This window comes from Gossypium hirsutum, chromosome D05 (assembly GCF_007990345.1).
Source record: "Gossypium hirsutum isolate 1008001.06 chromosome D05, Gossypium_hirsutum_v2.1, whole genome shotgun sequence".
In the NCBI taxonomy this organism is placed as follows: domain Eukaryota; kingdom Viridiplantae; phylum Streptophyta; class Magnoliopsida; order Malvales; family Malvaceae; genus Gossypium; species Gossypium hirsutum.
Genome location: NC_053441.1, coordinates 51616595 through 51631640, shown reverse-complemented (window position 1 = coordinate 51631640; position 15046 = coordinate 51616595).

Genomic DNA, 15046 nt, shown 5'->3' with positions numbered 1-15046 from the left:
ATTAAATTGAATTGATTGTGACTATCTTTGTGATATTCTTTTGTCATCATCCCATTAAGGGATTGAAAGCAAAATATTTGACTGTGAAAGATCTACTTATGAGCAATAGAATATGATAATTCTATCTCAAGCTCGTTATGGTTGGATGCACATAAAGTTGCAAGTGTTTTTTCTTAAAACTGTAAGTATAATTCTACAGTATTCAGAATAAGTTTCAATTAAAATTACATGAAAAAATATTACTAATGAGAACTTGCAATAGAGAAAACTTAAGTATAAAAAGTCATTGGTTATGTAGCTGTTGTACACCTAAAAAATAAAATTCACTCTCAAAGTTTGCTATTAATAATTTTTTTTGGATATTTGAAAATTTTGACATATTCCCTGAAGCAAATATTGCATATAATTGTTTAGAAATTGTATTTATTTTGTTGACTTAGCGGCATTATAAACTTCATATTGATTTAGACATTTCTAGTAGTAAATGTCATAATAGTATTATATGTGGATACAAAGTAAAATGAATGACAGTAAAATTATCAATTTGTCACAATTTATATTAATATTATTAGTACAATTAAAATGCATGTTAAAGTAAATCAGAAGTTTACTAATACAAATGCATTTACTACTTGGTGTGACCAGTTAGACCATCTTGGATCATATATAATGCGAAAATTAATTGAGAATTCATATAAACATTCATTAAAAAATCAGAAGATTCTTTAATTTAAAGAATTTATTGAGAATTTAAAGAATGCTAAAGTTGAGATTTAATGTCTTGCATTTCTGAAATGAATATGGGCCCATTCATCCACCATATGGATGGTTTTGATATTATATGATTTTGGTAGATGCATGTACAAAATAATAACATATGTGTTATCAACTTGCAACCTGTCGTTTGCAAGATTTCTTGTTTAAATAATCAATTTCAGATTATGCAATTAAGACAATTCATCTTGCTAATACTGATGAGTTTATATCTTAGTCTTTTATTGATTGAGTTTGAAAAACTTTTGTAAAAGCTTGTTATTTATGCGTATAATGGTTTAGAGAAATTATTGATTGAACGCCCCTGATTAATGTCTAAACCATTACTTATGAGAACTAAACTTCCTATTTCAACATGAGGTTATGTTGATTTACGTGTTGTACGCATCAACCCAATAATTTATAAACTCCCCATTACAATTGGTTTTTAGTCAATAGCTAAATATTTCTCATCTTTAAATTTTTATATATGCGTATATATGTTCCAATTGCTCCACCACAATGCACAAAGATGAGTGAATTCTCAAAAAAAGTTGGGGATATATATTAATTATAAATTTCCTTGTATTATTAGATGTTTTGAAAGTATTGGAGATTCAATTATGACATGATTTGTGATTATTATTTTGATTTGATAGTTTTCCCGATATTAGGGGAAGAAATAGTAACTTGTAATAAGTTAGGAGGAGAGTAATTTGAACCAGAAGTTCTGTAACGCCTTGAATAATTTAAGTCTGTTTTTGTGAAAATTGACACAAATGTGTATTTACTTTAATGATTAAGTGTTCTGGGTGTGTGTGTGAGGTTTTGGGTTCAATTCCCACTTTTGGAAAAACTTTGTTATTTTAGATCCAAGCCTTACTCTTATTGAGTGGACTTATATTAAATTGTTTGTTAATCCATATCAGAATGAGTTTGTTGGTTTGAGTGGTAAGGAGTTAGTGTGTTGGAGGTCTTGTGATTAAACCCCTGCGCGAACGTGGGTGTTAATTTTTGCTCGGTTATGTGATAGAGTTTCGGTGGAGTTGGGATTCTAAGGTAGTTGAGATTGAGTTATTAGTGGGGAGTTGGGATCTATCTAATTTGTTTTTTTTAAATTGTATTTTATTTTATTTTTCTCTTTTCAAATTTTTCTCTATCTCTATTTTTTTTCCTTTTCTCCTCTTCTTTGTCATCCTTCTTCGATTTTCGTTGTTTTTCTCGAATCTCTGTTGTAATTTCTTATTCAATCATCACTACTGCGTTCTTAGTTCATTATTCGGTTGGTAAGTAAAATTTTACAATCTTTTAACTTTTGGTTTGGGTTTAGCAATGTCAGAATATGGTGATTAAACGGTGAATTCTGTGATTAGGAGAAGGTTGCGAGGCGGAAAATTTCACTTCAACAGCTGGATTCGAGGTTGTGGTCATTTTTGGTAAGCGGTAAGTTAGTTTTTACGTAATTGGCTAAATCGTGTTAGACTCGTAAATTGGTTGCTAAAAGGTGTTGGGTATTCAGTTTTAGATGCTGGCGGTCTCGGGAGTGATTTTGCATCAAAATGGTACTAGGTGTGTACCCTAAACATGAAAAACTAAGCTTCGATAAAATCTGAAAGTGCATTCTATCAACGTCACATGGGCATGTGCTTGGCCATTTGGTAGGCCATGTGCTAGACACGGCCGTGTGTTTGACGAAGGCGTGGCTGTACTGTGGACACGGCCGTGTGATGATGTGAGTGTGGCCGTGTGGGCAGCACGGGATAGGCCAATTGGGCATGTGGATTTTGGGCCAGGTCATGTGGGCCATACAAGCAAGGCCAATTTGGTCGTGTGGGCCCATAATTTTAAAATTTTCCCTAGGGTCGTACAAGTTGTTCAAATCGATCGTGGACCTACCGTGTGGTTGGTAAGGGATAACCAAACCCTAAATTATGTAATCTAATATTTTGATAGATTGATCTGAGTAGGATACTAAATGTATGTCTAACTGTACTATTTAAGTATGCATGTTATCTGTATACAAGCATGATAAATCTGTTATTTCTGTATCTGTGATTGGGGTGGGTTTTGTATTTATGAAGGAAATGATCTGTATGGCGACACTTCACCTATATTTTGGGGGCCGTGGGTCGGTAACTGAACGACTCCTGTCTAATAGAGCTGAGCTATTTAGGGGTGTCACTGGAGTCACCCCTATTGTGACTAAGTATTGGTTGAAGGCCACCGAGAAGATTATGAACGATATCAACTGTACTCTTGAGCAGAAATGAAAGGGTGCTCTCTTTTTGCTTCACGATGAGGCATATCAGTGGTGGTTGTCGGTTGAGGAGGGTACTCAACTGGATCATCTGAACTAGGATTATTTTAAGACTACCTTTCAGGGGAAGTATGTGGGAGCGAGCTATGTTGATGCTCGTAAGTTTGAGTTCATGAATCTCACGCAAGGCGATAAACCTGTGATCGAGTATGAGGCTGAGTTTCTAAGGTTGAGCTGCTAAGCTCGAGGCATGGTGGCGTCTGAGTATGAGAAATACGTCCGTTTTAAGGACGGCTTGAGGGACAATTTGAGGGTTCTGATTACTCCGTAAAGGGAGCGTGAGTTTGCTAATCTTGTGGACAAGGCGAAGATCGCCAAGGAGGTTAAGCGTGTGGAGCACCAAAATAGCGATCGTGAGAGAGGTAAGAATAAGAGGAATTCAGAGCCCTCTAGTTCTGTTCAAAGGCCTAAGAAATGGGCCAGACCTGATGGGCCTGTTAGAGTGGAGGTACCAGTCACTCCTACTGGTATTCAACCATGTGGTGATTGTGGTAGGCGTCATTCGAGCGAGTGTTGGAGGAGGTTAGGGGCGTGTCTAAGGTGTGGGTCTATGGAGCATCAGATTAGATAGTGTCCACATCGTACTGATCAGATGCAAGCTTTGAGACTGAGTTTTGTACAGCTTCAGAGGGCAGTTCAGCAGCGACCTAGGGGCCGTGGACTAACTAAGGGTAGTAATGGTATGGGTCGAGGACAGAGAGCACCAGACATATGTGCTAATCAGACTGAGGTAAGGCAGCTTGCACTGGTTTATAATGCTCGACGTCGAGAGGATAGAGACGCTCCTGATGTGATCATGGATACGTTCTTTATGTTTGATGTTCCATATAATGCTCTGGTAGACATAGGTTCTACACATTCCTATGTAGCTAGTACTGTTTTTGAAAACTTGGGGATTTCTATTAAGTGTAATTCTAGTGAGATTACCGTGCTGAGTCTGTTGAGGCAATCTGGTCGGGTTGATAGACTATATAAAACTGTTCTATTAGAAGTGCAATAGGCTGTGTTTCTGGAAAATTTGATGGAGCTACTATTTAGGAAGTTCAATTTAATTCTAGGTATGGACTGGTTGGTTGAGCATCGAGTTAGCTTAGATTGTGCGACTAAGAGGGTTGTTCTGAGGATCGTGGATGATAAGGAAGTGGTTGTGATCAGTGAGCATCGAGATTACTTATCTAATGTGATCTCTGCTCTAGTGGCTGAGAAATTGGTTCGGAAAGGGTGTAAGGTGTATTTGGCCTATGTCAGTGTTTCAATTTCTAGAGACTCTTCTATCAAGGATATCAGAATAGTGAGGGAATTTCTAGGTTTACCTTTGAAACGGAAAGTTGAGTTTGGCATTGAGCTTCTACTGGGTACAACTCCGGTGTTCATCACTCCGTGCAGTATGGCACCGAAGGAGCTTACAGATCTTAAGGCTCAACTTCAAGAGCTTTTGGATCATGGTTTCATCTGTCCTAGTGTGTCTTTATGGGGGACACCTGTTCTGTTTGTGAATAAAAATGATGGTACCATGATGGTGTGCATTGACTATTAGCAGCTGAATAAACTGACTGTGAAGAATAAGTATCCACTTTTGAGGATCGACAATTTGTTTGATCAGTTCTGAAGGGCTTCAGTGTTCTCAAAAATAGATCTTCGATCTGGGTGTCATCAGTTAAGAGTTAAGGAAATTGATATTCATAAGACGACATTTAGGACTCATTATGGGCACTACGAGTTCCTAGTTATGCCCTTTGGTCTGATGAATACTCCAGCTGCATTCATGGATCTGAAGAACCAAGTTTTTCAGCTGTATTTGGATCAGTTCGTCGTGGTCTTCATCGATGATATTTTGGTTGACTCTAAGACTGAGAATGACCATGATGAGCATATTAGAGTAGTGCTTCAGATACTCTGAGAGAAATAACTCTACGCTAAGTTGAGCAAGTGTGAGTTCTTATTATGAGAGGTAACTTTTCTAGGGCACATGGTTTCTGCTGAGGGGATCTGAGTTGATCCTAGAAAGATTGAGGTTGAGCTTGATTGGAAACAGCCTAAGGACGTATCTGAGATGCGTAGTTTTCTAGGTCTTATGGGATATTATCGGTAGTTTTTTTGAAAGGTTCTCTCTGATTGCAGCTCCTTTGACTAAACTTCGTCGCAATGATATTCCTTTTTCCTAGACTTATGTGCAACAATTGAGCTTCGAGAAGCTCAAGTTTATTCTGACTCAGGTTCCTATTCTGATACAACCTGAATTTGGTAAAGAGTTTGTTGTACACAGTGATGCGTCGCACGTCAGTTTGGGATGTGTACTGATACAGGATGGTAAGGTTGTGGCTTATACTTCCCGTCAGCTTATGTCACACGAGGAGAATTATTCGATGCATGATCTCGAGTTAGCTACTGTGGTATTTACGTTAAATATCTAGAGGCATTATCTGTATGGTAAGAGGTGTATCATCTACACTGATCACAAGAGCCTCAAGTACCTCCTTACTTAGAAGGAGTTGAATCTTAGACAGCGTCGATGGATTGAGTTGGTCAAAGATTATGACTGCAGGATAGAGTATCATCTTGGTAAGGCCAATGCGGTGGCTGATGCTCTCAGTTGTAGGGGAATGACTGATTTGAGGGCGATGTTTGCTCGTCTTAGTCTGTTTGATGATGGGGGCCAGTTAGCCGAGTTGCAAGTTAAGTCGACTTGGATTGGGTAGATTCAAAAAAAATAGTTAGCGGATGAGTTTTTGGTTCTGCGATTTTGTCAGGTTGAGAGTGGCAATACTTCAAATTTTGGGTTGAATAAGGATGAAGTTTTGTTTTTTCAAGGTCGGGTTTGTGTACCGAATGATTCTGATATAAGACAGTTGATTTTGAGGGAGGCTCATAATAGCCCTTATGTTATGTATCCCAATGGTAATAAAATGTATTGCGATCTCCGTAAACTATACTAGTGGCTGGGTTTGGAACGGGAGGTAACATATTTTGTTGCTTATTGTTTGACATGCCAGCAGGTTAAAACTGAGCACCAGTTGCCTTCGGGTTTGCTTTAACTTGTTAAGTTTCCTTTATGAAAATGGGAGCAAGTGGCGATGGACTTCGTTAGTGGGTTTCCTTTAACACCCACTAAGAAGGATCCTATTTGGGTCATCGTGGATCAATTGACCAAGTCTACTCATTTTACTTCGGTTCGGACGGGCTACTCTCTACAAAATTTAGCAAAGCTCTACATTTCTGAGATTTTAAAACTGCATGGGGTTCTGGTTTCGATAATTTCTGATAGGATCCTCGATTCACTTCTCAGTTCTAGAAAAAATTGCATGAGGCTCTGGGTTTGAGATTAGACTTCAGTACTGCATTTTATCCTTAGACCGATGGTCAATCTGAAAAGGTGATTCAGATACTGGAGGATATGCTTCGGAGTTGTGTGATTGATTTTTGAGGTAGTTAGAAAGAATTTCTGCCATTAGCTGAGTTCTCCTACAACAACAGTTTCTAGTATAGCATCCAGATGGTACCTTACAAGGCTTTGTATGGTCGTAAGTGTCGTACTTTGCTATGTTGGACTGAGTTGGGTGAGTGTTAGGTTTTGGGTCCGGAGTTGGTTTCCGAGACTAAAGATAAGGTTAGATTGATTCAGGATCATCTAAAGACGGCTTCTGATAGACCGAAATCTTATACAGATTTGAAAATGAGATATATCGAGTATTCTATGGGTGACTTCATTTTTCTTAAGGTTTTTTCGTGGAAGAAAGTTCTGAGGTTCGGTCGTAAGGGCAAGTTGAGCCCTAGGTTCATTGGGTCGTATCGGATTCTAAAGCGTGTGGGATCGATCGCTTATCAGTTTGAGATACCTCTAGAGTTGGATCGTATCCATGATGTGTTTCACATCTCAATGTTGAGGCAGTACCGGTCTTATCCATCTTATGTTGTCTCTGTTAAAGAGATCGAGGTTAGATCGGATTTGACTTTTAAGGAAGAGCCGGTTTAGATTTTAGAGTGAGATATTAAGGTTTTGAGAAGGAATCCCATAACGTTAGTAAAGGTTTTGTGGCAGAATCATCACTGAGGAAGCCATATGGGAACCTGAGGACTTGATGCGTCCGTAGTATCCTCATATGTTCTGATCAGGTAAATTTTGAGGCTGAAATTTCTTTTAGGGGGTAGAGTTGTAACGCCTTAAATAATGTAAGTCTGTTTTTTGTGAAATTTGACACAAATGTGTATCTGCTTCAGTGGTTAAGTGTTCTGGGTGTGTGTGTGAGGTCTTGGGTCTAATTCCCACTTTTGGCAAAACTTTGTTATTTTAGATCCAAGCCTTACTCTTATTGAGTGGGCTTATATTAAATTTTTTGTTAATCCATATCAGAATGAGCCTGCTAGTTTGAGTGGTAAGGAGTTAGTGTGTTAGAGGTTCTGTGCTCGAACCTCTGCGCGAGCGTGAGTGTTAATTTTTGCTTAGTTATGTGATAGTGTTTCAGTGGAGTTGGGATTCTGAGGTAGTTGAGATTGAGTTGTTAATGGGGAGTTGGGTTTTATCTATTTTTTTAATTTGTATTTTATTTTATTTTTCTCTTATCAATTTTTTCTTCGTCTCTGATTTTTCCCCCTCTCATCTCCTTAGTCTTCCTCCTTCAATTTTCGTTGCTTTCCTCGGATATCTGTTGAAATTTCTAGTTCAATCATTGCTACTGTGTTCTTGGATCGTTATTCGGCTGGTAAGTGAAATTTTAAAGTCCTTTAACTTTTGGTTTGGGTTTAGCAATGTCAGACTATAGTGATTAAGCGATGAATTCTGTGGTTAGGAGAAGGTTGTGAGGAAGAAAATTTCACTTCAACAGCTTGATTCAAGGTTGTGGTCGTTTTTGGTAAGCGGTAAGTCAACTTTTGCGTGATTGGGTAAATTGTGTTAGACTCATAAATTGGTTGCTAAAAGGTGTTGGGTATTTTGTTTTAGGTTCTGGTGGTCTCGGGAGTGATTTCACATCAAAATGGTACGAGGTGTGTACCCTAAACACGAAAAATCAAGCTTCGGTGAAAGCCAAAAATGTATTCTCGATGCCACACGGGTGTGTGTCTGGTTATGTGGTTGGTCGTGTGTGAGACACGATCGTGTGTTTGATGAAAGCATGGCCGTTCTCTGGACATGACCATGTGATGATGTGAGTGTGGCTGTGTAGGCCACACGGGCTAGATGAATTGGGCATGTGGGCCACATGGGCATGCCACACGGACATGTGGGTTTTGGCCAGGTCGTGTGGGCCATACGGGCAAGGCCAATTTGGGTGTGTGGGCTACACGGACGTGTGGGCCCACACGGGTAGGCCACACGGACATGTGGGCCCATTATTCTAAAATTTTCCCTAGGGTCGTACGAGTCCTTCCAATCAACTGTGGGCCTACCGTAAGGTTGGTAAGGGTTAACCAAACCCTAAATTATGTGATCTGATATTTTGATAGACTGATCTGAGTAGGATACTAAATGTATGTCTGACTATACTATTTAAGTATGCATATTATCTGTATACAAGCATGACAAATCTGTTATTTTTGTATCTGTGATTGGGGTGAGTTTTGTATTTGTGGAGGATGTGATCTGTATGGTGACACTTCGCCTATATTCTGGTAGCTCGACTACATATTATCTGTAATGTGTGGGTGTTTTTAACCCCACATGGTTTGATGGGATGGTCGGAGCTAGTGTGTAGAGGGTGGAGCTAGGACTCGGCATATATGTTCTAGTTAACCGATTCTGTTATCTGTATCTGTAACAGACTTAAATCTGAACTTGTATGTGATTGTATATGGGATTTCTGTGTATATTGCATGTCTATTTCTGTTGGGTTACACACTGAGTTTATGTAAACTCATCTGTTTGTTGTTTTGTTCAGGTAATCCACAAACTTAGGCGGATCGGTGTAGCTGAGTCTCACGATGACCACAAGTTTGTGAACTGACTTTAAATAATTGTTTTTATTTAATTAAAGATTATTTCTGGGAGTTTTGTAATTAATGGACTCTTTGGATTGTTTGGTTTTTATGTTGGATTGGGTTTTTCGTTTTAACTCTTTGTTTGTGAAGGTAGACTAAAGCATGGTTTTTATTAAAACAAGGATTTTTCTGTAATACAGTCTGGATTTTCAAAATATAACGATTTCTAAGACTTCCACTGTAATTTATGTTTTGGAAAATGAATTAATTAAATAACGCTTTCAATAATAGTTATAAGCAAATATTGGATATAAAAATTGGATGGTTTAACGAACAACACTACAAAGCTTTATCGAAATAACACTGTTTTCAAAACCCTTCTTTGTAACATTTCCAGATTCGGCCATAACGTCTAGGCCAGATTTGAGGTGTTACAAGTTCAACAAGAATAACTCATTACAAGTTCCAAATATGAAAATTCTCATAAAAGAAAAAATGAATCTACATGGTCATATAGGGAATGCGGGTGCTCTAGAAGAGACCCAAGATATAAGTAATAAGTAAAACTTCAGAAGAGATTCAGGTACTTGAAACTGAATTCGAGAACATGTCGAACCAATAATAGAAGTGGTCGACAATAGTTTTGCATGCAATATTATTGTTAAAATAATGAAATAAAAGGAGGATCTTGAATAAATCAATTCAAAAATATAGATATGAAATAAATTGGTCAAAATAGAAAGACGCAACTCAAGTACAATTAAATTTGTGGAGTTTTTAGACTAGTAGTCCGAATATCTAAAGGTATAAAGCCAGTGAGGGTACAAATGAAGTATTTTTGCAAAAACGAAATAAAAATATGAAGTTTTTCGATAAGTCCTGGCATTGATTATGAAAAAAATATAATATTCTTTTGTGGTAGATTGAATAACATTTAGATATATTATTTTGACAATTCATAAAAGATTTAAGTTGCGTCTAATGGTTGTTGTTACAACCTTTTATGAATCACTATATAGTAAAGTTTATATTAAAATTCTTGAAGGATTTAGAATGCCAGAAGCATATTGAAATTCTCGGGAAATTGTTCATTTATATGAATTGAAATAATTTGAACATGTGTGATAAATTTGACATTGTGAATAGTAGTTGAAGGAGGATTATAAAATGATCCAAAATACTTATTTGTGTTTTTATAGAAGAATCATGATTAAAGTTTGCTATTATTATTGTTAAAACTTCTGAAGAGATCAAAATATATTTCCCCCAAAATTTTCCTCATTCGTGACTTTCAAAAGAATGGTGATATAAATGCTTAACAAATACATTCAAATAGTCATTTGAAAAACTAGTATTCAATCTTGAATATGTAGAATATGAAAAAGTATGTGATGTTTTCATGAGGGGGAGTAAATTCGCGCTGTACTCTTTTTTCCTTAACCGAGGTTTTGTCCCATTGGGTTTTCTTGGTAAGGTTTTTAACGAGACATCATATTATGCGTATTATATATATGTAACACCCCGAACCCGAGACCGTCACCGGAGTCGAACACGAGGTGTTAACAGACTTTAAACACTTATAAAAAAATTTCCCACACTGCCAATCTGCGTACTAGTCGCTTTAAAAATCATATCTTGAGTTCAGAAATTCGGAATCCAGTTCCGTAAATTTTCCCTGAAACTAGACTAATATACCCATCTACCTATTTTTTTCTAGAATTTTTGGTTCAGCCAATTAGTACATTTTATTAGTCAAAGTCTCCCATGTTACAGGGATCGACTACACTGACCTTTGCGCATTACGACTTGGATATCTCCCTGTACAGGGCTTCAATACTGATTTCGTTTGTTTCTATAGAAACTAGACTCAAAGAGGAATCTATAAATATATGGAATGACTCCTAATTATCTCTGGTTAATTTATAATGAATTTCCAAAGTCGAAACAGGGAATCCAGAAACCGTTCTGGCCCTGTCTTATGAGAACCTGAATATCTCTTAACATACTGTCCATATGATCGTTTCGTTACTTTCCTATGAAAATAGATTCATCAAGGTTAGTTTACATGATTTATTCACTATTTAATTCCCTTCCTACTATTTTTAGTGATTTTCCAAATCTACATCACTGCTGCTGTCAGCATCTGCCTTTAAGGTAGACTTTACCTATTTCATAGTTTCCATGATTCAACTAGCCCTTTTAGCATAAATAGCCCAAATTATGATAGTGATTAACCATTCCCATGGCCAATCCTTGTTAAGCATATCCACACCTCTCAATAACCATATCCATACCAAATGATTATAACATTATACTCAAACATATATAAGCCATTTTCGCAGGGCTATCCAAAATTATACAAGTCCAAAGGGTCCATGACCCCCAACAAAAAGGGTAGTCCTATACATGCCATTTCGAAGTTCAACCAAAATTGTACCAAAAAGGGGGGGGGGCTTTGATAGTGTGGGCGACTTTGACTTCAAAATCCCGAGTCCGATAGCTGGAGAACCAAAATCTATAAAATAGAGAATCAAGGAGACGGAGTAAGCAATTTATGCTTAGTAAGTTTTGAGCAAGGGATTCCAGCACAACAAAAGTATAGCATTCATGTAGCTAAACGGATAATTTCATATGCACAATTTTTCAATATCATACTTACTTCACATTACCAACCCTTTTAATCATACACAAAGATCAACTTAGCCAAAGGCCGGTAGCTCATTTATCAACTGAGCGAATACTTATTTGTAAGGGCTCAACTAATTCAAAGCACATACGAAACATACCTCAATGTTGGGATGTTTCAAGCGTATTAACTGAAATTTTTACAGCAAGATCATTCATTCCCAAATCACGTACCTTCAGAATTTAACCGGATATAGCTACTTGTAACACCCCGAACCCGAGACCGACACCGGAGTCGAACACGAGGTGTTAACAGACTTTAAACCCCTTATAAAAATATTTCCCAGACACTGCCAATCTGCGTACTAGTCGCTTTAAAAATCATATCTAGAGTTTCACAACTCGAAAATCAGTTTCGTGATTTTTCCCCGAAACTAGACTCATATTCCCATCTACATATTTTTTCTAGAATTTTTGGTCGGGAAAATTATTACAGTTTATTAGTCAAATCTCCCATGTTACAGGGATCGACTACCCTGACCTTTGCACATTACGACTTTGATATCTCCTTGTACAGGGCTCCAATACTGATGCCTTTTGTTTCTATAGAAACTAGACTCAGAGAGGAATCTATCCATATATGGTATGACTCCTAATTATCTCTGGTTAATTTATAATGAATTTCCAAATTCGGAACAGGAAATCCAGAAACCGTTCTGGCCCTGTCTCACGAGAACCTGAATATCTCTTAACATACTGTCCGTATGATTGTTTCGTTACTTTCCTATGAAAGTAGATTCATCAAGGTTTGTTTACATAATTTATTCACTATTTAATTCCCTTCCTACTATTTTTAGTGATTTTCCAAATCTACATCACTGCTGCTGTCAGCATCTGCCTTTAAGGTAGACTTTACCTATTTCATGGTTTCCATGATTCAACTAGCCCTTTTTGCATAAATAGCACAATTTATGATAGTGATTAACCATTCCCATGGCTAATCCTTGTCAAGCATATCCACACCGAATGATTATAACATTATACTCAAACACATATAAGCCATTTTCGCATGGCTATCCAAAATTATACAAGTCCAAAGGGTCCACGACCCACAAAAAACGGGTAGTCCTATACATGCCATTTCGAAGTTCAACCAAAATTGTACCAAAAGGGGGGCTTTGATAGTGTGGGCGACTTTGACTTCAAGATCCCGAGTCCGATAGCTGGAGAACCAATCTATAAAACAGAGGAGCAATGAAACGGAGTAAGCAATTTATGCTTAGTAAGTTTTGAGCAAGGAATTCCAGCACAACAAAAGTATAGCATTCATATAGCTAAACGGATAATTTCATATGCACAAATTTTCGATATCATACTTGCTTCACATTACCAACCCTTATGTACATACACAAAAGATCAACTCAGCCAAAGGCCGGTAGCTCGTTTATCAACTGAGCGAATACTTATTTGTAAGGGCTCAACTAAATTCAAGCACATACGAAACATACCTCAATGTTGGGATGTTTCTAGAGTATTAACTGAAATTTTTACAGCAAGATCATTCATTCCCACATCACGTACCTTTGGAATTTAACCGGATATAGCTCCTCGTTCAAATGCCTTCGGGACATAGCCCGGTTATAGTAACTCGCACAAATGCCTTCGGGACTTAACCCGGATTTAGTAACTCGCACAAATGCCATCGGGACTTAACCCGGATTTAGTAACTCGCACAAATGCCTTTGGGCTTAGCCCGGAATTAGTATCTCGCACAAATGCCTTCGGATCTTAGTCCGGATATGGTCACTTAGCACAAAGTTTCGGGACTTAGCCCGGACATCATTCAAATAACCATGCACATTTAACAATAAATCATGGCACATTCGTATTTCGTTTTCGTTAGCAAAACTCAAACACAAGACATTTATCATTCTTGCAATTTCGGCTCAATAGCCACACACAAAGAGCATGATTTTGATTTGCTTAAAACATGATCTAATCAAATCTTAATTTAAGCTCTCTTACTCAAGAACTTACCTCGGGTGTTGTCGAACGAATTCCGATAGCTATTCGACCACTTTTTCCTTCCCTTTATCGGATTTATTTCCCCTTTGCTCTTGAGCTTAATTAAACAAATAAATTGATTTAATCATTTGAGCATCGAAAAGAGGAACACAAGGTACTTAGCCCATATTTATACATTAGACATTTAAGTCACATATGTACGGAATCATGAATCAAACTCAACATTAGCCAATTTTTCCCCCTTGGCCGAATATGCATGTCCATTTTGGGGACGATTTCAACACTTAATACATTCTACAAGTATGGTCACTTGTATTGACTAAACACCCTTTTGTTTCAAGTTCAAAACTTGGCTAATACGCACATATATACACTAGTAAAGCATCCTCTCCCTTTCCATCAATTTAACACATGCATTGCTCATTAACATACAAAAGTTATATTCGGCCTTAGCACACAACTTGCTAGCCGATTCTTCCCCATCTAGCAACCAATGCACATATGTGCTCACTCAAAAATGCTAAAAAGGAGAGTCAAGAATCATCAATCCACCATCAGATGCATCATTAACAAGCTTCATATTTAGCATGCAATGGCATTAACACAAAATCCACCTAGGCCGAATATCATCCCCATGACATAGCAAAGATTTGAACCATGGGCTAATTAGAACTCAAGCTAGCAACTAAAAACATGCATGAATCTCATGGCACAACCTCAAACATACCTTGATCTAGATACAAGTATGGCCAAACCTCCTCCTAATCCTCTTCCAAACCAAACATGAAGCAAGAACTCCTTCCTCCTTCCTTAGAATTTTCGGCCAAAAGAAGATGAAAAAGGATGAACAAAATTTTTCTTTTCTTTTCTTTAACTCACGGCAATGGGGGGGGGGAACAACCACACACTTTTTTTTTGTTTCCATTTCTTTATTACCCATACTCCTTATTTTATTTTTCCTAACATACCTCACTAACATAACATGTTTGTGACATGTTTCCACTCATAGCATGGCCGGCCACTATGCCTTAATTTGGGTAAATTGACATGCAAACCCATCATTTTCACAATATGCATTAATAGGCCACTTTGCATTTGCCTAGCACATTTCAAAATTTTCTCACATAAGTCCTATTTGATAAAATTCACTTACAATTAACAAAATTCAAACACGAAATTTTCACATATGCACATGTACATATAATGAGCATCAATTATGACGGTTAATTATTTTTATGACTCGGTTTAGTGGTCCTGAAACCACTTCCCGACTAGGGTCAATTTTGGGCTGTCACAACTCTCCCCCACTTAAGAAATTTTCATCCCCGAAAATCTTACCGGTAAATAGGTTTGGGTATCGTTCTTTCATCGAGCTCTCGGTTTCCCAAGTAGCTTCCTCGATCCCGTATTTGA